General features: G+C 35.8%; 1 long non-coding RNA gene across 1 annotated transcript; it reads right to left on the bottom strand.

Annotated features, from left to right (window-relative positions):
• Positions 1-16795: 16795 nt before the first annotated feature.
• On the bottom strand, positions 16796-24798 carry LOC129735813 (uncharacterized). Its single transcript, XR_008731676.1, has 3 exons — positions 24635-24798; positions 17776-17937; positions 16796-16893 (listed from the first exon to the last, which is right to left on the bottom strand). It is a non-coding gene; the product is annotated as an uncharacterized LOC129735813 (long non-coding RNA).
• Positions 24799-27033: the final 2235 nt, after the last annotated feature.

Raw genomic sequence — 27033 nt, 5'->3', positions numbered from 1 at the left:
CAACAGCTAATGTTTACATTTATAAAAAGTACATGTGGAGATTATTACAGGAAAATGTTCCAGAATTTATTAAAAAATCCCCCTTTTAGCTGGATAAAGAACATTTTAACATTTGGACTTCAACCCAAGTTGGCTGTAACTATGTACTGTGGCTTCCATAGAGTATCTCTCTGTTTAATGTGGACATCTTCCCAAAAGTAGGGATTGGTTCATTTTGCAGAAGGCAGATTAATACCAAATGTCCTGGTTTATAAATTACACAGGACAGTATTTTATTTTTTTTTAATTCAGCTTCAATCTATCAACTAACAACTTGACAATCCTTTAGAGTCAAAGAGAGATAGTATCACCCATTTATCAGTGTTACTGGTCTGTGTCAGACGTATAATTACTTGAAGCATCTGGTCAGCTGTAATGAAAATGCAACAGAGAAACAAATAACGTATTTAATGTACCATTGTAGTTTTTACTTAAAACTGAAACACAATTTTCAGTGGTGCATGGCACTACTTTACAAAGAAAGATATATAGAAATAAAAGCCTAAAATTTTTTGGTTTTGAAAATAATTGACACTACATTGTTGCTTTGAACTAATGTCCTTCTGTTGAAAATCTGTTGAAGTTCACAACAGGTAGGCACAAAAACCTGATTTTCTTCAGAAACAGTAATAGTAAATATTCCAGCAAAATGCTTGCTAAATTTTCATACAACTGGTCTCAGTTCTGACAGTTTTTATTTAAAACTGCTTGTACACAAGCAAATAAAAGGAACACAATTTTTAGTTGCTATTCCTTTCAGTCTCTAAATATCAAACTAGCTGGCACTGGACAAGAAGTCCTCAATGTGTGCTTACTATTTTTGTAAGGTTTAGCCAAAGATGCAGTCAGATTCTTAGCAGGTTTGATGTTTCCAGCAGCATGAAAGGGAGAATCATTAGGAGTGTCACCAGCTTTTTAGTTAGTTTATGCCATTATTAAGCTAGAGTAATACAAAATAGCACCAGACTCTTCCTCAGACCTTTTGCTAAAATGCTTATGATTTTGGTCCTACAGTTAAGTTCTGACTTCCCTTTATGGTAGATTTTCCCACACGTTACACAGTCTAATTATAAGAGAGGGCTGGTCTTAATAACATCCTCTTTTGTAATGACCCTGACCTGCTTATTTTTACTGTATAGCATTCTCTGGGGATAGATACCAAATATAAACACATTCAGTTTGCTCTCTCTCTCAAGCAATCTTACCTATGAAAAATGAGCCCTGAAAGGGTTCACCTGGTTCGTGGAACAGAAATCCACTTCTCTGAATGTTTGTTTCACTGAATCAACAAATCCTGGTATGGTTACATAGGAAACGCACATCATGAACACGCAAAAGGCACTGCCTGCTGATAACTCCAGAAACCTCTGTAACATGCATCTCTGTAACTTACTCTCACAGTGAAGTTCTTTCCAAAATGCTCAGTGCTAACCCAGAGTTATCACAGCTGAAATAGCAGCAATTAAATTTCCATTGTAAAGAAAGTATGAACAAAACTGAATGCTCTTCTAAGAAAATACACTGTTCAGATGGGGAAAACAGCTCTGAATAGCTGAGAAGTCTGTCAAATCAACATCAGTTTTCATCAGACCACTCCAAGGTGCTTCCCTTTGCAATAACATAATGCATTTTAATTTCTGTCACTAGCAGTTTTCCATGCCTAGAAAAACAATGCTACATGATTATTTTCTAACTCTAAAGACAATGATTTTCCCCTCTAACTCTCCCAACTAAGAACTAGTAAAATTAAAGATGTATAGTAGCAGAATTAAAACAAAGTGCTAAACAGAAAGTAAACAGCAAGGACGTATGGAGATTGCACCTAAAGACATCTCCTCAAAGTTAAAGACTTCAGAAAGTTAGGAGTGAAAACTGGAAGTTAGAATGAAAGTACATTTGAAATGTTATCTGTAATGGTCGTTGCACTGTCCTACAGCACTCAATTACAAACCCACTTCTTGTATGATTTTATACCTTAAAACTGCACTATGTATTTAAATCCTTTTGTTCATATATGTGAAAAGTTAAAAGGTATTTTTTTTAAATCCTTACAGGAGAGTGACCTTCATGAAGATAGCTCCTTCAGGTGCTGAAAGAAAATAGGAACACCTCTATCTCTTTATTACAGGTTTTTTTCCTCTGTTCTCAAGAAATACACTTTATAATAGACAGTGTTATATGATTCCATACAAATAAGCATATTTTATTTTAAAATATGTAAATACGCTACATATATCAAAAGTAATCCTCACCATTATTTTTTTTTTCATTTGGGAAAACTAAACATATATTTTACAGCTAACTGTGCAATATTATTGTATCTAATATGATTTCAGCTGAGGGAAACCAATGAATACAAATTCTGGGGAAAGATTTTGAAAAACAGCTCCCCTCACATTTAGTAGAGTGCTTTCTTTACAATCAAGGGAACTACTCTGGTTAACTGAAAATGAAATAAAATCTCCTTTGTCACTTCAAATAGGATAATGCTGCTTACAGTTTTCATCCAAACAGCCCAGGAATGTGAGGTGTTTGATCAGAGTCCACTTTCATACATGATGAAATATTAGATGTCTGGAAATAATCCAACACAAAAACCACAATAACTGGCATCACAGGAAAAGTAATCATGACGTGATCCTCCACTCACACACACAAAAAAAACCCCATAAAATTGAAAGTAATTTTAACCGTTTCTCACAGATCACCTGTACAGTCAATCTGCTGTGGAACACTTTGTGCTTGGGTGTGGTAAGTTTTAGTGGACTGTCATTTCTATCTGAAGTCAAAATTGTTTTCCTTTCTTAAACTCAGAGATACTGGTTTTTTTCTTTTATGTGTATATACCAGTATTTGACTATAAAATAACACATTCACAATGGCATGCAAAAGAGAGATTATGTGGAGCTAGCCAATTATCCATGTTAGCAAAGGGACTGGCATGCAGATTAGGGCGAGGAAATACATTTAGGCTTAAGTACTCGTTCTTTTGTGAGCCAGCCATCTTCATTTATGCCAATTTGAGAAAAAATACTCTAAATCTTGTTCATTATATGTGCTTTAGTCTGACCTCAGTTATAATCAATTTATACCAGGCAGGCTAATTGAGGGAAAACTTTGGACCACAGCTAAATCTTTTTTAATTTAATCCTTTGAGGTCAAATCTTTGCATCACGACATGTGTGCCATCACCATACTACTAAAGGTCATCTGAATTTGCTGAAATGCAGCTTATTTACCAAGACCAGTATTGCATTCTTAGAGATTTTCTCTGGAGTGTGGGAACTGAGAGTGGCCTTATTTATTCTCCTGAAACTGGCCCAAGTAGAGTACAGTCAGCACTAAAGTCTTGCCACTTAAAAAAAAATTAGTAAACAAAGTTTCCAAATTTTTTGTGAACTCATTAACAACACAGCAAGCAGGAAGAACTGGCCACATTCACCACTGAGTTCTGGAAGTTCACCAAACTCAAAGAAGCAGTACAATTTTTCCCCAGATGTTTTTTTCTCCAGTGAACTTTCTGTGCATCAGTTAATAAGTACACAGCAGTTTGATACCATCAAACAGCCTCAGTAGTCAAGAACTACCTACGTGAAACATTCTCCATATGAGATAAGAGCATCAAACAACTTCTGCATTAGAAGACCAGATGGCAGAATTTATCACAGACCCATTACAGAAATGGATATTTTCAAAGTTAGCTGCTTATGTTCTTATAAACTTTTCCTACTATTATAATTTCTGTGGAAAACTTTTCTTCATCCATTAAACTAACAGCAGGAAGAAAGTCCAAAACCCAGTCTATGACCCAGTCTTTGAAAAATTAATAAGAAATTCCAGGTACCAAAACAAAATGATAAAAACAAACTAAGAAAAAAAAATTAAATCTAAGCTTTTGATCATTCTTCAGCCATCCCTCTTGGGACTGGGCTTTACCAACACATCTCTCCAGTAGTTACACTACAAGGCAATATAGCATTACATTTATAATGACAAAGTAAATTATTCAATAAAGAAATTGAGGTTTCAGTACTATCTTTTTTCCTCTTAAATTTATGCAGCAGTGTATATTTGCACAGTGCTATTTATCTGTCTAGTGAGCCTTTTTAGTATACATGTCTCCTAATGAGTAAATAGCCAAAATCGCACTAGGATGGTGGTATATCTTTCCTTCTACTTTCTCTTAGTTGATTTAATCTTCCCTTCCTTCTTTCTGTGTCTACCAAACAACTCTTTTTCTCAACTCTCTTTCTCAATAAATTCACTTGTACATGTTTCTTACCCTGGTATTCTTAATTTTAGTTACACTGTAGTGAACTGTAGAAAATAAATCAGAAATAAACTTTTTCTTCCATTTTGAAATGTCATATCTATGATGGTTTAAATTTCCTATACCCATAGACTTCTTAGAATATTTGCTTTCTGCACAAATGAGACTTTGCATTTTTCTACTGAAATAGTTGAAAATGCAATAGTCCAACTGGAAGCTAGAAAGTAAAGATCACAGTGCCCAAGTTAGCTAAATGGGTTATCTGAACAGACTAGAAACTGTCTTCTAGCCAGGCACAGAAGACCATTAGTTGTTTTTTCTCATACCAATTTGAACATGAATCGAGGCAGACTCTTAAGATATAAGTCATTGCACTAAAGCAATGGGAGAAAATATTTTTAAAATAATCAAAGTATGTCAGCCTTTCTAAGCAGACTTCATTTTGTCTTTTTTGAGAACAGCTTCAACAGCTACCTTCACTCAGACATTAATTTCAGGCAGATATGGAACTATTTAGTAGGAGGTATTTGCTCCAGATGCAGACCAAGGTTCTCCGGGGGTAACAGGACTGGGCTGCTATTCTGAGGCTGCAGCCTCCTAAAGTTACTGTGAGAGACCTCACCATGACAATTTAAAAATTAGCTCAAGCCTTATGGTGTTCCAAACACGAGTAAGCATATAGAAAAATGGGTTCAATGCTCAAATCCAGATTTTCATGGAATCGCTGGAATAAATAATTCAGCCTCTGGTCTGTATGTTCTTGAAGAAACACGAATCATACACATGCATCATATGCAGAGCTAGAAGTACTTCAGAATGGAGAAGGACCACTCTAAAGCTAGTCACCTGTCCCTTTTATGGTAAGGTTTAAAACATAATGCAAAGATATGTAAATTTGATTGCAAAAATTAGTAATCAAGTATTTTCTTTATTTTGTTTCAGAAAACAAAAAAAAAATAAAACCTTTTTCTTACCCCTGCTTAAATTCCAAGTTGGTAGTCCTTGTTTAATATCCCAGGAGGAAGAGAGGGATTAAGTCTCTATTTTTCACCTTTTTCTCATTATTAAATAGAAATTCCTAAAATAAAAATGTAAAGAAAACTTAATTACTTTTCATCTGAAACTTTTTACTGTAAATATAGTATAAATTTTACTTGGAAATAAAAGAATCACTAATATTATTTCTTGTGATTTATCTTTAATAAGAGTTCAGCTTTTTTCTCAGTTTCTGCATTCAGTAAAGTCAAGATAGTCTTAAAGGTCTTCTGGGTTCAGAAATGGCCTACTGCTAATGAAGTCTTGCAGTACAAGACAATAAACCTTTTTTTCAGCTCTTACAGAGTTGTAAAACAGACATATATTCTTATTGAGACAGGTGATGACTAAAAAATTCTAGTTCTAGATATCTTGATTCTGTAAACAAGCTGAAGTCACAAAAATGTTATTTTAAAAAGCACACATTGTGGTTTTCAGTAGGGTTTTCTCTGGAGATAGAATGGTGGTAATCCAGGTTGACATTCATCCTCCAAAAAAGGAGTCAGCTGAAGTAATCACTCCAAAAGAAATGTAATTTCTTTTACTGTGACTGACATACAGGTTTTTAACTTGCCTTTGTTTTCTGCAAAGGACAAGAAAGACTGTATGCCTTTTTGAGTGTCAAGGGATACATATAATCTGTACATTCAGCTTGGGGGTTGGTTGCTTTTCTTCTGAAACAGCTCTTGCCTCCCATGATCAGATGATCCTTTTCTGATTTAAAGATCTTGAGGAAACATTCAGAACAAAGTAATTCCCTTCAGTTCCTTCCTCCTCTTCTTCCACTTCAATATTTTAGGAAGAATTAAGAAATCAAAACAGTCATGCTGTTACTGTTTATTAAGCAATTTCTTAACCTGCAAAATGGCAAGACATTCATCGGCTTAAAATAATCAGAATCTCTGCGTATAGCTCTGTGTTACCCCATCCTCTCAGCTGAATGCTCTGGGAACAGAAGAGGAAAGGGGAAGAGGTGGCCAGTGCAGCAAGTTTCTCTTCTCTCCCTATTTCCTGCTCCTGGGGAAAAAATCAAATTGGGTTGTCATCCCATGTGTGCTTATATGCTCTTCCTACAGCCCATATATATTTGCTTGGAAGAATAGGCTAGACATGGCTCACTATAATTTTCATCTTCAATCTTGCAGAAATTCTTTCTGGTTGGGGATTTTATAGGTGTAACGCTGGCAATTATGTTAATTTTTCATGAGATAGTAAGCATTTCACAGTGCTTCTGGCCATGTGCAAGGCCATTTATGGTTTGCTGCAGACTGAAACTGAGTAAATTTTTGTTTTAGTAAACTCTTTTCAATAACCATTGAAATGGGATTTATTATTTTCTAACTAATTAATAGAGAACAATTCAAATCAAAGGGGAAAAAAAAAAAAAGGCATTCTAGTTCAATCAGATGTCTCCAGAATGGATGTCTTAATAAGTACCTTGCACTAGCCTTCCCTCATCCAAATAATGTGAGCAGAAAAAATAGCACTTTTATCCTCTTGGAAGTAATTTTTATTAAAAGACAGTAGAAGGTGAGAATTTCTATAGCAGCAGAAACAAATGGAAATTATTTTAGGCTTAATTTTAACAGAGAGATAAAGACCTTTGTTGGACATAGAGGCACAAAATTCCAGCCTCATGGTATTCCATAACAGCATTCAGGCAGTCCACCCTGGGGAAATGCTTTGGAATCCTGCCCAAATAGAGGCTCATTTGCTACAAAAAGGCAATAAATGCAGAGCTTCAATCTTAAAAGTGAGTATTATTTGTTCCCCAGGCACTGAAATTAAAGGCACATTCAAAGCAAACATAAGGGCAACTTTTGTTATGGATACACAGTCTGAACATATGAAATTGGACTTTACGCTGCTAATTGCTCCTTGAAGAAAGTGCTGTCTGACACTCAGTATCAGAGATGGGAGTAGAATCTATGGAAAAGTAGAAATCTTAGCACTTTTAGAGACGTAAAAAGTGTTTAAATATGGTAACTGGAATTTTAGCATTGACTTACTATTTCAAAATAAAACTTTAACTGCCTCAGTTTTATATAAGCAGCCACAAATTCGAAAACTCCCACTTTTGCAGCAAGGAAAACCTAAGGTTTTTTGAAGTTTAAATCATAAAAATAAATAAACAAGACATCCTGGAAAAACTGAGAGTTGATAGCAGCAGATTCTCACTCCAGGTGTTTCCCTATCTTGGAGTTGTGACTTGGATCCCAAGCTTTTCTACCCAAATTGCACATCCAAAACACTGGTAAAAAGAAGTCTGCAAGTTACATCTGTCTTATGGAAACTTTTAAATTTTGTATAGTTGAAAAAAAACCCCACAAAAACACCATACTCTGAAACAACTACTTATTTTCATACTTGTAAACTTCTCAGATATTCAACACCATCTCAAAACTACTGTTTCTTGAAAAAAAAAACTTTGAAACATCTCTCAGCAGTGTGAAGAAATGATCCCTGAAGGTGGCAGTTTTCTTCTAGTGATTACATCACATGATCAAGCACAACTAAAACTTTTACCTGTGATCCAACTTCAGGCTTTGTGTAACTCAGAAACTGCAAGTTACACTCTTTCAGGTGGGTGCATGCAACTTTTGTTCCAAAATAAAAATAAGTTGTGCTTTGTAAATTTGTAAATTTCACCTTGTATTATTTTAAAGTATCGTAAGTGTATTTTTTTTTGAGATAAACAACATGCTACACACATGAAGAGACATAATTAACACAGGTGAAAGAGAATGAAGTTAAGTGATAACTAAGGCTTCCATCATTCATTTGCAGTAGGAGACCCTTAAATTTGAAATTACTTAAATTTGAAACCTTTAATTATTTCTAAAAGTAAATAAAATAATTCTAGGTGGTCCAGACACACAGTGTTTAGGGTCATGTTGGCAACGTGAGAAAAACAGAGATTTGAACACAGATTTCTGATATCTGACATCAGCTGCCATAATTGTGACATAGGTATTTATTCTTCTCCCACTATTCATTAAAAAAGTTGTCTTGGCATTGAACAGCCTTCTCCAAATCTCTTAGTGGTATTACTACATTCAATTAAAAGTATTGATTCTGACAAATAAAGAGTAGTTGAAGACTGCTCACCAGAAATGTCCCAGTCAGATTCAGTTCTGAGTTGATATTGATAGGTTTGCACAGTTTGAAATGTTTAAATCTGTCCAGCTTAGCATAAGCAGTTTGCTGTGCATGTTTTCAAGCATGTGTCAAAAGTGATGACAGCTATTTGAATACACTTACAGATTCCAGAATGGATGATTTAAGTTGTTATAGCAAGTAGTACATACTGTAAAGGCAGCGTTGCTACTAGCCTTTATAAAACTTGATCATCCTTCACAAATTCCAAGCATCATATATGGATGACAAAATGTAAAACTTTGGTGGAAGGAATTATGCCAAAACCATCATCCAAGTGAAAAATCAAAGAAGGTGATAAAGCATTCGTATCTTCCCAATCAGTTTTCAAGGGCCACAAAGAGGTGTTTTAGAAATCAACTGGAACCATGAGAAGACCTCACCAGTTGAGCAGCTCGGGAAGAACAACCTGTAAGAAAATCCTTTGTTTACTGCTTCTTAGTTCTGTATTAATAAATTGTCTAAAAAATATTTTATTCCATCTACTGTATTATTGTAAACTAGTCAAAGGGTTTAGAGTCCAAGAAATAAATGTCTTTAGCTTTGAAATTTCCATTGTTTTAATTTTTCATTTTGGATGAATTCACATCCAAAAATGCATTTCTGGTTTAAAAGGAAAGTCTCACAATATAAGGTGGTAAAAATGGGGGTGGGTAGGGTGGGAAACAAATGAGAAAGTGTGGGGAGATTGGAGACTTTACATTTATATATTTTTATAGTTCTACGTGTGAATGTTTAGTTCTGTGCTGGTTCTACGACTTTAAAAAAGCAAAAAGATCTCTTACAGCGCTAAAAGCATTAATGCCTAAACTAATTATAGATGTGCTTTAGGATCACTTTCTAAGACTGTATCATGCTCACTCTTGTCAGGGCTTGGCTAGCTGGCTGTCCATTATTTTAATTCTTGAGATTTATTGTTCTAACCTTAATTATATTGTGATGAGATCTCATGAATGCCACAATAGTGTAAACTTCAAGTATGTGCTACTGAGTAACTGCCCATGACAAAGAAACAAGGCATAAACCCTCAGAATTAGTCTCCACATAAATTAGTCATACAGCTTACCCAAAAAGCTTCCTCACTGACACGTCCCCTAGTCTTTGGGAAGAAGGTACCTGATGCAGTTAAGGCTTTTAAAACATTTTATTACGATGTTACTGTTAGTTTAGATAGTCTCCTTATTGACTGGGAGCACTGCTCGTGATGGAGAGTGCACTTTCTTCCCTGCTAGGTCCTGGGAAACTTCCATTTACCTCAGCAGAGCAGTACAGAACATTCATGCAGCTACGTGGTACCTGGCAGAGTTCAGCTAGCAGGTCTGGAGGAAAATCACTACTTGGAGGCATATTTCCTTATCTTCCAATATGTACCAAGAGACACGCATTTCAAACATATGTTCATGACATAATTTATTTTAGGTGGGTAAAAAGACAAACACATTTTAGGTATGTAGTTTACTCAGAAGGGACTGTTCACTTATAATAATTAGCTCTGCTAGTGAGATTTTAATCAATTCATTTTTTAATACAAATATTTGGCTAATAGATATGAAAGGTATTTATTTTCTCCTCAGTTGGCTTTCTTTCCTCGGATTAGTATAACATGACAGATGGCTGATGTCATCTTTACTTGGAAGAACTCAGCTGGCAATAATAGCATGGTACATTTCTGGGGATTTGCGGTACTATATGTCATGAAGCGGTTTTCAACCAAAAAGAGTCCAAAAGGGAATTCCCAGAAGTAAATATCTGCCTAAGATATCCTACTGTGTCTTGTTGATGCATCACAAACAGAAGGAAGCATAGAGTCTTTATAAAACTCCATAAATATTTACAATATTGTTGAAAATACATTGGAAATGCTACAGATTGCAAATGGTATGGGCCCCCTTGGCACTGTATATTTAATTTTGCTGTTGAGTGAGAATAACAAAAACTGGTGCTTTATATATATCCAGATCTGTTATGTATATATTTGAAGTTCAGTGATTTTTGTCACATTTGACATTTGCGTTTAATACAGTGAAAGCATTAATATTATTAGAATGTGGATACCCTGGTTGACTGTTTTTCATTTTGATAATGATTGCTGTGATGAGTAGACTAATGTCAGGGTCGGAGGGTTAAAGTTAATGAGAGCTTTCTGTTGCACCATTGATTAATGGTGGATACTGTAATGAGAGATTTTCAGATTCCTCCCATATGAAAACAGCAAAGGTAAAAATGGACTGATGCCAATTTAAACACTTACTTTAACTACCTACCAAAATGTTTCTAAACCTTCTGTCATAAATACACCTAGGCCTGGCAAAAACTGTGAGAAAATATATAAAAATATATAAATTGTATCAGATGCTTGTAATGATATAAAGCTTGCTTTATAAATCCACACTTTCTCCATCTGCACTAAGCTAAACTGTAAGAGATTTTATATTCCTCTACCTAAATGCATGTTAAAGGGTAGCTTTTTCTATAGGTAGAAAAATAGCCCTGATTATAGCATAATACCTGTTTTAATATTAGAAAGGGGATTCTTTCAATAGCTGATTTTAGCATTAAAGTTTAAATTTGTCAACTCTAGTTGATATCTGCTCCTTCTTAATCCAAGAACAGGGTTTACTGACTGGATTCCAAAGACATAGGGTATTCGCTAACATCTGTACAGCTCCAAATCTTCTTGAAGAAGATAAATGTAACTGCAAGAAAGCAAACCAATGTCCATAAGAAACTGAGCAAATACTTTTGGCAATTATTTCCCACCTTACTGCTTTTTCCTACTCTATGTTTCAATAACAAGGAAAAGTAAGGCTGGGAGACACTAGAAAGATGCATCTTAAAAAACAAAAAGACCAATCTCCCCTCTTCAAAAAACTAAACCTACTTTCAAAAGTGTCATTTTGTCAAACAAAATAGATGTTGTTTTAAAATTTCTACTAAGAGTTTTTAAAAAAAAATATTTTTTTGAGCAAAGGATATCATATAACAGGTAGAGTATGACAGAACTTAATGACTTAAGGCAAATGTATTTGCCTGTCATATTAACCTATCTTTATATACCTGAAAAATGCACAAATAAAATATGACCATGACATTTATATGAATATTTTTATTCCTTTTCCTTTTTTTATTAGGAAATAAAAATAAATGGCTGCATGTGCCATGGTTAAGAGAAGTTAAATCTTGATCTATCACCTGAACATTACAGCCAATGAATGGTAATTGACCCATGGTACCTACTAGTACCATTGTAGGCTTTGCCCATTATATGAACAAATTTGAAACAGGCCAGCCTTATAATAGGTAGCATAAAGCTGTCATGTTCCACTGTAGTTACATGGATGCTTCACTGAAGAGACCATCATACCCTGCAACATCGAAAAGAGTAGGCTGGTAGGATTTTTAATGTTTTTCTTTTGTGGTGCAGTGTACTTCTTTCCTAAGTATGATTAAATAATCATAAGAACTCCTCTAAGGGCTAATCTGCGTTATTTCCCAGATTTTCACCTTGGGGACATATTGTCCCTTGTCACTGAAACCTCAGGGACAGAAGGGTACGCCACAGGGTGGCACAGCAGGAAGCTGAGATACTGATGAAACAGTGTTCAGTTAATGAAGGCATGGCCCATGGCCTCTGCTGGTATGCCATATGTTTGAAGAAATGCTAATGACTACAATTCAAATACCTTTTTCATCTTAACTATATGTAAATGTGTTTATAAATGCTCTCTTATAAATATACTATCACATTTTTAAAAGCTAATTGCTAATGTTGCTTTCAACATCTATAATACACAATAATTAAAACTTTAGCAATTCTGCTTAATTATACCTTATGGGAAACTGTACAGTAATTTATAGAAATTAAGCAGAAAAACAAAGATCAATAGAAATAAAGCAGCAGTGGAAGAACTGAATAATAAATCACTTAGATCATTAATTTACAAAAACAAGATCATTGTGAAAAGACAACTTAGGGCCCAATTCTCAAACAGCTGAGATCTGCAAGGGGAAGATCAGGTAAAAAACTCATGGCATTCCACTAAAACACTCCTTCAGCAAGTTGAACCAGTTGTGACTTTTTTGAACTGTCAGATCATTTAACACAAATCAAATAACAGAACTACAGATTTAAGAGTGAAAATTGGGGGGATTTTAATTCAGCAGTAGCACCTTTCTCATCGCTTTACCTTTGTGAAAACCCTGTAACCCTGCAGGTGATCATTAGCCACAAATGACATTTTGCAGTGAATCATCTCCTCCACAAGTGGCCAAAACAACATCTCCATTGCAACAGCAGAAGTGCTATTCAGGAAGAGCAGTTGGTGACCAGGTTAGGCTACCTGGGACACTACTATTTTTGCTGCAAGACAGGACACCCTGTTTGAATCGTAACTGTTCCAAAGAAACTCCCTAAAGATCCAATTTAAAGCATGGTGGTATTGCTAATCTGTGAATCTACTACTCACTGTTTTTTTTCCCCTTAACACAAGTTAGAAACCCAACTCACCCATATGCAAATTCTGCCTAACACCTACTACAGAATTTAAATAAACTTAAGATAAAGAAGGGCCAACTATTTTAAAATCTCTGAGAAAGTCTACCTACATGGCACCTCACACAGGCAAATCCATAAAATTAACCACCAGTTAATTCTATTTTCTAACCCCGAATCCAGTTCAAGCAACAAGGAAACGACTATAAACTGTAACAGCTGCCTGAGGGATCATTAGGACAGAGTATTAAGGTAGGACATCTGTATCAAGATGTTTTTACTGATAACTTTTTTTCTCTTGCACCTTAAGGATTGGGGTGGAAAGAACTATATGAATGAGTTGTACTCGTCCAGTTTGAGCCAGAACTGCCCCATACAAGTGCTATAGCCCCAGTGGAAGAATTTTTCTGCTTCCTTCTCACCAAAAAGAATCAAAAAATTGACCTTAAGGAATGGAGAGGAGAACTGAAATTCTGTGATAATCTTACCTTCAAATTAGACAACTGTTTGAAAAAAAATTTCTAATTTCTATTGTGGAGCACTCCATGGGAACCCAAACCAGACTTGTGTGTGTCTGGTTCATACAGTGAAACATTGCCATCTATTTTATGGTCAAGGCAGAATGCCTTAACTTCTATTAAAGAAAATTTGAAAGCATGCTGCACAGATGAGGTTATGTTGAAGGTAAAAAAAAAAAAAAGAAGACGACAATCACAGTATCTCAATATCTTGGTGGAAGGTTCTTTAGGCTGAGTAAATGACCTCTTTATCTACTCTGCCATCCCTCCAAGGTTAATTTATCTTCAGCTGCCTCAGCCAAAGGCAGGTTTCTGCCCTATGTGCCCTCTTCAGCCAGGCACAACTGTCAGCCAGTCAAGCATTTGGCCCTACATATTTGACACATAGGCTCTGAATGTCTTGTTTTTTAACCATTAACACTGACTGACCTGTTGAAGTGTCATTCTCTTCTGGAAGACTGGTGAGGCATGGGCCTTTTGTTGGCCCTTCATACGGAAGAAAATTTCACACTCTGGCTGTACATTATTTTTTATTGACAAAAATGTAAAATATGGAGGACGGGGTAATGGACTAGAGAGTGTGTCCTTCAGCTTAGCAAGTCAGTTCCAGCTTGGAGAGCAGAGAATTCTTTTGGCACTTAGCACTTGCTTACTGACCTCTGTGAAGAACATGAGTAAAAAGATTTTAGGCACCTTCCATTACCATAGCTAAAGAACTCCAGTTCTCCAGAAAGAAAAAGGCATTTCTTTATTCCTATTTTACACACAAGGATGTAAGGCAGAAGAGGCAAATGTTCACATTTCTAAAAAGTAGAGCTGTCCAACCCAGTGATTTTGAGAAGAATCAGAAAACTTTAGATAGCTGACCCTCAGGTTAAGACCCAGTAGGTATTTAAACACTAGAAATGGGAATTATGTAGAATTTACCTGTTTCAGTGCAAAACTATTAAGCTGGAAGCTTCCATTCAGTCCTAAAAAGCATCAAACTATTCTGTCTCCTTCTATATTACAGTTTGTGATTTATTTATTTATTTATCATTTAAATTACGAGTTCCTAAGTGCTGTGGTTTTAGCAAGTGTAATATGTGCTGGCTGGTTCAATCTAATTCAAACTAGGATTAAACAGAAAGATTTTTGATAACAGCTGTATGAATCTATAATTTGTGTAGGCAACAGCAGTGCAGAAAGGGAGTGGCAGGGACAGAGAAAGACTTCTATGTTTCAGTTCCTATTAACAGCATTATCTCCCTCTCCTACAAAACACAGGATCTGTCTTGAGGGAAAAGGCTTGACAAACGATCTTCTCCTTTGCAAGTCAGTGCTCAGCTACAGAGTTAAACTCCCTCTTAAATGCCTTTCATGCTCAGCAAATTTTCAGTTGTCTTCTGCAGAGCATTTGAGCTTTTTGAGGAGCATCTGAAAGTGCTCTGAAGAAGACAGTGGTTAGAGTACCAATCTAGGACCTAGGCGAGGGGGTCTTGGAAGCCCTCAGCTAGGTCTCCTGTTCACAATCCAGTTAACAGACATTCACCTGAGAATCACATACACACAGGGCACTGCTGCTCTTCACCCTCTTGTTGCATTTTAAAAGGCGTAAGTGAGCATATCTCAGGTACCTCAAAATAGGCCTTCCCTTATCTATAAGAGAGAATTCTGAGCCTCAGAGAACACTGTAGATGTAGTCTCTTGAAGATTTGTTTGGAGATAAGTTTGATAACTTGAAGATAAGTTTGGAGACTTATCCTGCTCATGCATTAGTTCTGCAGCTGTAGGTAGCCTCATACAGCTTAGATTTTTTTTCACTTTCTGAGGTGTCTGACTTCCCCTGTACCCTGTGGAAGGAGCCCGGCTGCCTAAACAGGGATTCTGCCACCAGGAGGCACATTTGGCTTCACACCACACTAGATGTCACCAGTGGGTGAAAAGCCAAAATAGTGGCCCAAATCCTCACTCTTCTGCTTCTCAAGATATTTCAGTAGCCTGCTTTATGGTTAATTGTAGGGAGGGGGAAACTTTGAAAAGCTGTATTTCTTGGGAAAAACAACTGCTACAACAGAGTGATCCTTGGAATGCCTGCAGGAACCTCAGTCAAACACCTGGATATTAGTAAGCCGCTCCTTTCTGTTTGCTTGTTTCGGAAAAGTAGACTATTCACCAGAGTATTGTTTATTACTCTCTCTCTCTAGGGAAGAAATCGATTACTTACCATTTCTCCCTTCTCTTCATCACTTACAGGTCATGTCTTCAGGCCTTCTTCCATGGTGTATTTGAGCTTTCATTGTTCTTTGAACTTATCTATATGTCTGCATTTTTCATCACTAACACCCTTCAGAAACCTAACCAAGCCATCTTCCTTTTGAGGGATGATGGCTAATAAAGTTTGAAGACCATATCAAATGGACCACAGATATGACCACTGGAAAAGATAATGGGACAAAAATCCACTGAACTGGTGGGAGCTTTTCAACTTGGTCAATATGGTTAAAGATATATGTAGGCTTACATCTTTACACAATCAGTGCAACTAGACCAACTGTTGATGTTTCAGGAAAAATTTTTGAGAAAATTTATTAAATCTGTAATTTTATAGAAAATTTTGGCCTTTCAGAAAAAAAAATTACTAAATAGAATGAAAAGAAAATTTGAAGTTTCTTACAATTTTTTTTTGGGGGGGCAAAGTATTTAAAGGTCAACAGAAATAATATGGAACTGTTTCAAAAAAACTTCAGTTCTTGGGTATGGATTATATCATAGTTACCAGTGAACCTCAAAATAAAAAATAATTTTTAAACAAACAGCAACATTATACTCCAATAAATGTAGAGAATGCTGTGAGCCTATTGAAATGCTTTGTTTCAAATTAAAAAAAAACACCTTTCAAACAAATTTAATCAAAATTGATACTTTCCTTTAAAAAGTTCAGATTTGTCAAAATGCTGTTTCCTGACAGCTGCAGCTATAACTTATATTTAGAAGCTTCCAAAACATTTTAATTTTGAGGTTATTATACAGATACTTCCAGTGCTAGAAGAGAATATTGTGAACACTGAAGACTCAGAATAGCCTTTTCAAAGCAGGATCAAAAGCTTTAAAATGTTGCACATGGATACGGCTGGGAAATTATTTCATGAAACAAAAAACATTTGGAAGATGTTTGGAAAACATTGCTTTCCCTAAATCTATACAAAGAACATACAATCTACACAAAGTCTCAAACATTTGCTAAGGAAAAATATCATATCACATCCTCTGGATTATTCAGTTGTGATCTGTTTTGCCTGTTTACTCACACATAGAATATAAGACATGAACTTTGGGGCAGAGGTGAGCAGACCTCAGTAAGGGAGGCTGGTGTCTGCTGAACACCCTTTACAGCAGAAGAGCTGCCAAAAGAGGAAAGAACAGAGAATTAGAAGACAAAAAGCAAAGGAAATCCTGATAACAAGGAATAAAGAAATAAGGGCCTCTCTCTCCCTCCTCCCCCCTCGCCATTTTTTAAGGGTTTTATATATATATATAAATATATGTATATATCTATGTAGAAGACACTTAAGCTATTTTTAACAGGAATCTTCATACCACCATTCCTTGGAGTCATAGAACACAGTACTTTACCATTGCTAAGCCCTAGTTCATTTCACTAGAGGTATCCAGAAAGCTAATTATCTCCTGAGAACTTGCTATAATTTTAAGGGTTATGCACAAGATGTTAACTAATCACACAGCTCCCAGATATTTGTAACATGCAGTGTGACTCTGAGGTTGCATTTAAATGAGAGACAGGCATGACTACTGATGTGTTGTTTGTTAGTGCTGCACAGCAAGCAAAATGCTACATTACACAGTGCCAAATTCACAATACTTCATTGGTTATGCTTCAGAGATAACAGAAAGCATACAACACTTAATCAGTGTTCAGTGTTCCACAGGCTATATTAAATAATAATAATAATAATAAACTGAGAAGTACTTCAGGAAAAAATAGACTACAAAATTAATTACAAATTGCAAATATGATGCAAATGAATGCAAACAAGAAAAACAAAATGTGTATTTTTCTACCAAACATGGACCCGATTTGGAAAACCCAGGCTCATTGGGAAATGAGAGGTCACACGTCAGGCCTTAAATTATCTATATTGGCTCAAAAGTATAAAAATTTGAGGATGTCCAAATAGGAAATATAAAACTCGTATCCTTAAGTTGTTTACATGATTTCTGTTGGTAAACACACTTGGAACATATTCTCAATTTAGCACTGTTACCTTTTAATAAATAGTGAAATCAAAACTGTTGTGGACGAGTATCAGACTTTCCATCTATTTTCAGAAATAGGCGCACAAAGAAAATGTGGCTTATTGAATTTGAAAACAATAATATTGACTTCTTTGGAAACTTTCAATAAAGCTATTGAGTGTTTTCTCCCCCTGTGAATACAAGTAAAGAAAACCAGTTAGTCATTTTGCTAGAAATCCTTACTTTTACAAGTTGTAATTTAACGCAATCATTCCGCCAATAGCCAAAACTGAATATACATGTCTTCTAATGTATAGATAAAATATCTAGCTATATAAAAACAACAACAAAAAATTAGAAAATAATAGTATACCAATCCTGCAAGAGTTAATGTTTATGCCTTGTCATTCATAATTTGAAAAAAATTACAATAAATATGATAGATAACTGTTACCTCTAAACTTCTGACATGTGAATTATTTAATTAATTGTTCCCATTTTATGCTACAACACTAAGCATATTTCAGTAGGTCCATACATATTTCAATAGGTGCATCTTTTAAATTTAGGGCTATGTCATCACCAGACTAAATTAGAGACTAGATAATTAATATTTAACTTCTGTTAAAGCATCTTGAAATGTGTAGGCTTAACCACTGCCCTTCATTTAAGACAGCCACATGAAACATCTATTTGTAAATTTCCACTTAATTTTAAAGCAAATGAAACACAAATATAACTTCATAGGGCAAATAAATGGTAAAATTTCAAAGAAATTAGGGTTTTAGCAACTCAGAGAAAGCCTGTATCTATGTGTGTGCAGAATTTATTCCCTTCTGATCAGAAAGTTGAGGGGAAAAGGGGGAACCTCAGATGAACTAGAAGAAAATCTACAGAGATTTATTTTCAGGGCATCTGTAATGACTGATGTGGATTTCCAGTTTAAGCTCGGGGGGGGGGGGGGCGGAAAAAAAAGGCAAAAAATATTCCAGGAAGCTGTGGTATTTGCCATAGAAATTTAATCTTGCCTTGAAGCAAGAAGCAGCTGTTACTGAGAAATATGGAAATAATTTGCTATAAGAAGCAAATGCATGAGGAAAAGAGATTCTAATCTGGTTCATAATATTATTGAATTATTTTTAAAAAAAGTCAGAAAAATTAAAGAAATGGGCAAAAATGCAAGCTGTCAGAGATAAATGCCGACACAATGGGGAAAAAACATTAAAAGGTTGCTTAGTTAACTAGAAGGCCAAAGTACAGAGTCTCAGGTGTTCAGTGAAACCTGCCTTCCAGCTCAGAGGGAGTCTGGTTTAAAGTAAAGAAAAGAGTCGCAGACCTGAAAGATAAAAAAGCTGTTTACACTCAAAGATAAAACTGCAGAACAGAAATGCTGCAGAGCCTAAAAATTCTGGGATCACAACCAGAATCTCATAATCAGCTATTCCTATTTAGGAATTGTGCCTACTTAACCGAGATTTGTAATCTGCTTTTGAAAAGTGAACTGCAGAAGTTCAGGTAGCCAAAATAAAAAGGGTTAACTGATCAATGGCTTGTATTTCATTATGGCCAAGAACTGGACCCTATTCCAGGAAAAGGACTTTAACTTTCAGTGTCTTAGGCACGAGGCAAGAAAAAAATTCCACAGAAATAAAGTCTTATTCAATGGCAATTTTTTTGCCAATTCTAATACTCAGTTTGAAAAAGTCATCTTGGGGAATAATTAACTTTAAACCCGCCTCTCCCCAAACCAGAGATTTTCAGTATGTTATTTAAAGTCCACAGGCCAAATTGTCTATCAATTAACTCTGACTTCAGAGAATCAGCAAAAATGCAGCTGCAAAGAGTAGAACTTTGCTAGGATGAAAATTTCTTTCCAACTATGTAGTTTTGAAAAAGCCTAGCCTTTTAAGGCCCCATTTTTGAGAAAAGACAATTATGAACTCTGCATTTCTACTACTAACTAGTCTATGTTACTTTAATCCTTAAGTACTTGCTAAAACTCACTCACATAATTGAGATTTAAACACAATTAAATAATTTCATGAATAAAGACCTATATATGCACAGCAGGTTTTTATGCTTTTTTAGTTGTGATGACTTCACAATCCATTTTCAAGTTTTACACGAGGAGCCATTAAGTTCAAGAAAGAAAACCCAGCATTACTTGCTTAAAATTTCCCTTTCTAAGTAACCCTGAAATTTTTGCTTCCACACAACTTTCTACTGACTGTTTTCCAGAAATATAATCTAGGTTACTACATCATGCCAGAGCCTTCCTGTATCATACATTGCCTGAAACCTTTTGGTTTCTGATGTCTTCAGTGCTGGATTATACCCTTTTATTTGTGCATTCCTTTTGATCATTTCATCTCAATTCTCTGTATATAAAAAAATAACACCTGATGATGCACATATGAATTTGAATACCATACTAAAATGAGTATAAAAGATGGAATAAGACAGAGACTGAAAATGCACATGCAAAGGATGAGGTTGGAAAGGTTCAATGGGACAGTTCAGTGTGCAAAAGAAGCTCAGAATTTTGGATTATTATCTAAATTTTATTCCGAAAACATTTAAATCTCATTTTCAGAAAAAGCTCAAGCCCAGCAAGACCCTTGATGTGATTATCATTTTCTAATTCTCTCAAAAAGTTTGGAGCTGAGTCAAAATTAAACTGTGGGTGACAGTTCAAATGAGTCATTTTCATTTTGGATGTCTACAGTAATGTAATTAAATGATCATACTAGTAGTAACTTCTCTCTCAAAGGCTGAGCTGATATCTTACAGAGTAAAGTTGATGTCCACTAAAAAATTCCCTTAATATAGCATCGGGAGAGAAAGCTTAAAATGGCAAGCAGCCAGAGCAACTGACTGGCAAAAGGGTATCCACATTTGTTAGACTGCTGAAAAGTGTGGTAGGGACTAATAGGGAACATCAAGAAAAACATATGACAAGGCTGAGTGACATTCCACATTTGGGTGGCTAAAGAGCAAAGCTGTAGGGAAAACAAAGTGATTGCCTGAAGTGCAAAGATCCTGTCAACATGAAAACAAGTTAAACAAACAATTTTACTCTTTTAATTCATATTGAAGACTCTGTCACCATGATGTAACTGAACTCTTTAAAATCAAATCAATCAATCTCTGTAGCACTTTGTGGAAGAGCAAGAAGCAGAAAATAGAAACCTGACAGCCTAATCTACCTTTGACCTCATGTTAACTTGTCAACATTTATAAACCCAGAAGGATAAATCAGAAAATATATAAATTATTCTTAACAGCAGCGACAGCTGCTGTCCTTTTTCTGTCAATGCACGCAAAGCTCACTGGCTTGGTTTTATCATTTTTATTACTACTTTTTTAAAAAGTCTCCCTAGCATTGATTCAAGAGTTAGATAAAAACAGCTGTAAATCCATAAGAAAAACAACTAATACGTTGAAGTGTTGAGGCTGGTTTCATTCCACCACCAGCAGATAAACAACCTTGTTATTAGTAAAGATGGTTTTGAATAGAAGCACAATCCCTCTCTGCTGGGGTTCAGAGATTCCCAGAACTGTGATTACAGCTGAACAGAAATGACAACCAGTGCACTGAAACAACACTCTACGCTTTCTGGACCCTGGGAACCTCAAAAGAACCTCAAAAACAATGGTAAACCACTGCATCATTCAGGGCAGGAGTGATGATGCTGACAGCTCTGCTTTGGAAGCGATGCCCTTCCCGGGCACTGCTCATTGCAAGAGACGTGAAACAAATCAAACTGTTGTTTGCTCCCCTTCCAGAACTCAGCAAACAGTGAAAAACAGATGTAAAAACTTCTCTTATTTTGTTAAAACAAAATCCTCCGTTAACTTTTGATTAATTCTGATGTGTTGAAATGTCAAGAGTTAACTGGAAAAACCCACAAGCAGAGCTTGGCTCGCTGCAGTGTGGATGAAGGATGGAGCTGAGTCTCATTGTTTTACAGGTCTTTCAGTGTTACTGGCTGAGTGGGCTGAAGCCTGAAAACAGAGGAAGTCTATCGATTCCCAAAGCAGGCTGGGGCCTTTCAGATCTTTCAGGACCTTTCAGGTCCTCCGGGAGCTCAGTAAAACCTTCAGTGGTTATAACCCAGAGCATTTGCTTCATTTCTCTTCCTGTGGACTGCAGCTGGTGTTTTAAGGCTTCGGGCACTTCAGATAGACTTGTGGATCTGTTTTCATTTTGGTGAGCCGCTGCCGTTGCCCAAGCACTCAGGTGAATAAAAGGTTTACAGTTTGATCGGTAGTATATGTAAAGGGGTCTTTTTTTGAGCCTCAGAAAAACTCTTATGATTTAGATTATTGTGTTTTTAGAGGTGAAAAGAGTGAAAGCAATTGAAGGAGAGTGAGTGTCTAGGCACATTAAAGAGCAGTATCGCTTTGAAGCAGGACCGGCATTTTACAACGTCTAAACAATTTGTTGAGAAGGCTTGTAAGAAGTGTGAAAAGAGACAAATTTGGAAGGATAATTAGAGAGGATTAAGATTAAATACTAGCTGTTAAACTGCAGAAAGTATCTCAAACAAGCATTAGCATGTTCTTCAAATATTACTCAGAACAGACAAAGTGTGTGTGCACACATGCGTGTGTATGCATGTGTATGCGTGTGTGTGCGTGTGCATGCCTGTGCATGTGTGTGTGTGTACCCTAACCTATGCAACTAGGACAGGGATTGAATGATAGGGTATATAAAATACACTGACTATTGACACTGTTCTTTTGCTTCTCTCTTTGCAGAAGACAGAACTGAAAGCTGTATGTGTAGTCTGCAGGAAAAGGTTAGGTAATTGTCCAAGCATACCTGAATTGCTACTCTAGAAAATGTACTGAATGTCTCACCTAGGATTTGTCAGCTGGTTCTTCAGTACAAAGACAATGTATTTCCTTAGTGGTAGTTTCTTAGTGACTGTTTCCACCTCTGCTCCCTGTACTTTCCAGTTAAATCCCAGGATGTGCCAGGAAAATGGAGGTAGAATAGAACAGCAGTCCTTCAGTAGCTAGAAATGTTTTCCTTTACCTACACACACTGAATGGGCAAAAGTAAATGATAAATGCTTTTGCTCCCACATGTGTGCCATATTGTTCTTACAGTATGAGACAAACAGAAAGCAGAATCAGCTTTGGCATAGCAGGGATGGAACAAACCAGGTGTACCTGGAGCTGTACACGGTAGACAGCTCTGCTGTCTGGAACTGCCAGTGTGTCAGCCTCAAACTCAGCACTGTCTGTCGTTCACATGTAATGTGGCTGTCTCCTTCATTCTTTTAGAGCTAAGAGGTTATCTAAAAGCATATTTGGGGGCAATTAACAAATATGAACATTGGCATTCCGAATGGACAAAATATTCTGCAGAGTAACAACGGCAAATTCCTTTATTGCTTACTTTCAAACAATAAAAAACAGTCCAGTGATAAGTATTTGCCAGAACAAAAAAGAAAGCAAATAGACACAAATTCCCGGTATGGGATTGAGCAAATGAAAATATGTAAATATATGGAATTCATTTTTCAGGTTGAAAATTTAAGATGGCCAGTGTAATTAAGATTGTGCAAACTTAAAGATCTTTTATACACTTTACACATTTTCAGCTAATCAGAACTGCTTCTTTATGGGCTGTTTGATGTGAATGCTGAATAGCAGTCCCTTCTTGCAGCTTTTTTTTCCTACAGCAACTACTGAAGTCTTCATTTACACTGCACGAATTACCCTTAGCAGCAGGTAGGAAGCAATCAGCAGGTGTAGCTGGCAATAGGTCTATTTTCATTACAAGATGGAGAGAGCCAGGGGACATGACATTTGTCCAACATGGTCAGGGAGGACTCTATTAGGAAAATTGACTCTGGGGAACTGTAGACTTGCTGAGGAGGCTTTGAAAGAGGGAATGTGAGAAAGCATGGCTATTTTTCTTTTGGTTTGTTTTTTTTTCTTCTTCTTTTTCTCTAGGGTAATTAAAAGACATAAGTAAGAAATAATTTAAATCCTTTAAGAACTACCTACAATGCATAAAATGCATATAATTCTCCTGCTCTTGAGTACTCTGAGCATTTCAGAGTACATCTCTGTGAAATAATTTCACAGCAACTTGTAAGTGAAACTATCAGTAACAAACTTGGAGGAGGAAAGCATGAGAATCTGGGGGATAAAAGAGAATCACAGCTAATGGAAGTATATCACACTGGATAATTTTTTCAAGAAATATCAGAATAAAACAGAGGCAGGAGGGAAAGTAATAAACTCATAAGTACCTAACTTTAGATACCAAATTGAAATAAACAAATTCAGAAATCAAATGTCCCAGAGTGTCCCTTGAAGGCGATTTCAGTCCCCCAGAGTTCTTAATTATCTTTTGAAGGTGACTCTCTCTCCTCTTTTGAACTACGAAGGCAGGAATTTTCCCCGTTATATCTTATTATTTCTTGTTTCAGTTTTCCTTTGAGTAATCACTCTGGTACTTCCCTTCAGTAAGCAGTAATGTATGCTTTAAAGTATTTACTGATTGTTTTACAAGGAAAATTTCTTTTCTAGAACTGTAAATACAAAGAACTCCTTTCAGCAAATGAATGCCCTGCAGACTGTATTTTGTTTCCTTTCTAAATAATACATTTGGTTGCTACTGGCCTTGGAACTAAACTTCCTATTTTATCATAAAGTAGGAATAAAAGTATCTTGTTGAGTTTCAGAGTAATAACTCATTTTTTCATGCTTAGTCAAGCAAAATTCCTAATATAGTAAACACCTTAAACTCAGACTTGAATATAGGCTACAGTCTCTAGCTAAAGGTATTAAATATAGAGACATATTGAGAAATTATTGTATATCTTTAATGTAATCCTCTTCAGAACATTAATACTTACGTATATTTACCTGAATAAAATCCCAAGAATATACATGAACAGGTACTGTTTTCAGAGATGGGGAAATGAAACATCAAACTGCTTGCTCAAGAAGTCTGTAGCACAAAAGGATATTGAACCCTTCTCTTCTAAGTCCTAGGTTAACATTTGAACCACAGGAGGAGCATGCCACCACCTTCAGTGGATTATAACTTTAATTGAAAATGGAAAAGAAAACATTAGTCCTCTTCTCTTCACACACCATCCACCTCAGAACCTGAGCATGACAACTCTGTCAAGCTTCTCAAGGAAATTCTGACAGTTAACACACATGTATGAAGTAAATGAACATTGGGTAGACAAGCAAAGTTGTAGTAAAAGCATTTTTCTAAACATTTTTCTTTCAGTTCAAAGACTAGAAAATGGAATGGTTAGATTTCAGATGATTACATAAAATATTAACATCACTTCAGAAAAACCCAGATGTGATACTTTTACCCACAGAAAGCATAGTATTGCTGTATGTTCAATAGGGTAAGAGACATGGAGAAGAGCTGCAAAACCATGGTGGGGGAAGGTGGGAAGGAAAAAAATATAGAAGAACAGAACTGACTTCATTCATATCTTCATGGAAAATCTTCAAGTTGAGGAAACTACCCTGAAGTCTTGGCTTGGTCCTAAAATTCTGGTTGACTCCTGATTTTATAAAAAGTATTTTCAATATTTTTTTTTTGGATGACAGGCTTTGCAGAATGCACTTGATTACCCTTTCAAGCTCTCTCAAATGCCATCTAAGGCCAACTGCATATTGCAGAAATTGATGCTGTGCAGTATTGGACAATTAAAACAACAAAAAAAAATGAAACAGGCCTTAGACACACTGCCTCCATATGAATTCTGAAAAACAAAGAGAAGTCAAGCTCTAGTTTCACCTTTTTAAATTGATCCCTTTATCCATATATTTTCCTTTAACTGTCCTTTACCACAATTAACCTTACTGCCTAAGGCTTCACATAGTTTTCTTAGGAGCAAGCGGGTAACATTCACCTTGCTTTGCAAAGAAGATCAAACAAGAATGGCAAATAATTAACCATCCCTTGATCCTCAGTCTGTTCATATCTCCAGACTACATTAACTGTGTATGGCTTTATGGAAATACTTCAGCAGTATAAAGGTTATTACAGTATAAAGCTTCTTGCCATAGCTATATACCAAAATATTCCTTCACATGTTCCCATAAACACAGTTAATAGTTCACAGGCTAAATTTACCAACTCTAGAGATCTCTGTCAAAAGCCTTGCAAATCAAGAAATTAAACATGATTATTTTGAAATTAAGTGGGCTTCTAAAATTGCTGCAGCCATAGACAAGGATTACATGTAGGAAACTTCAGCAGCTTCATTCATTGAAGAATGTTCACTCAGTTCAAGATTCTCCAACCCAACCTCAAATACTCATTAATACAGGGTATACGTTATCTTCTGTGCTCTTTGTCACATGAAAAAAGGAAAAACAGTAAGAACAATAGTGTAAGTCAAGAAGTTTTTGAGCTGAACACTGAACTTTCCAGTTAATGATTTTCTTGTAGCACTGTATTAATGTAATTCTATGGAATGAAGCAATGGCAGAAAATATAACTACAGCTAAACCTGCTAACCTTCGTTTCTATTTCATTCCTAGGAGAAAAGGATTTTATTCTGCACTCCATGTCAACTGACTCAGGTTAAAACCTTCTTTATATTCTTGAGTAGGTGCAGCAAATTTAGCTCTTTGCTTTCATATTTGTTGTGATGTACATCTCTGCTGCACTACAATATGCTCTTTGTTATACCAGTTTAAATATCATCCATGCATGAAAGGCAGTGAAATTATATCAGCAAGTCTTTTCTGAAAGCAAGCAGTGCTGGATCAAAATGAAAGTAGCAAATAAAACCATCCTGCTCTTCTCTAGCTTTCTAAAAGTTTTTCAAGTTCTGGGAGCTGGGAGAGAAACACAATTAAGACAATTCACTAAATGCTTTATTTGCCACCTGCCATTCATTGAATACCTGCTGACAAAAGTGAGGTTTTTTACTTGCAGATTTGCCCTGATAGACTGGAATTATGAAAGTTTGTGAGTGCTCCAGGAGCCACGTGAGGATAAATATAGATTCAATCAAATCAAATCAAATTTGGCAATAAAGAAGTAAAACATGAATTAGTTTCAGCTTGTCCCAAGGATATTTTTGTTTAACAGAACCAGGATAGTTTATGAAAGCAGTTTTGTAAAACTATAGAAAACCTTGTACTGATCAATTCTTCTGTTATTTTGTTTACTATACAAATCGCAAGCTATTACAGTTTTCAATCCAAAACTTACCGTACATTCATAGATGCTTGTGGAATGTTATCTTTATTAAACCTTTTAACTGTCAGTTTTTAGGCTATTT

The sequence above is a fragment of the Falco cherrug genome, chromosome 4, assembly GCF_023634085.1.
Source record: "Falco cherrug isolate bFalChe1 chromosome 4, bFalChe1.pri, whole genome shotgun sequence".
In the NCBI taxonomy this organism is placed as follows: Eukaryota; Metazoa; Chordata; class Aves; order Falconiformes; family Falconidae; genus Falco; species Falco cherrug.
Note: the sequence above shows the minus strand (reverse complement) of the source record. Positions and strands in the feature narration are given on the sequence as shown.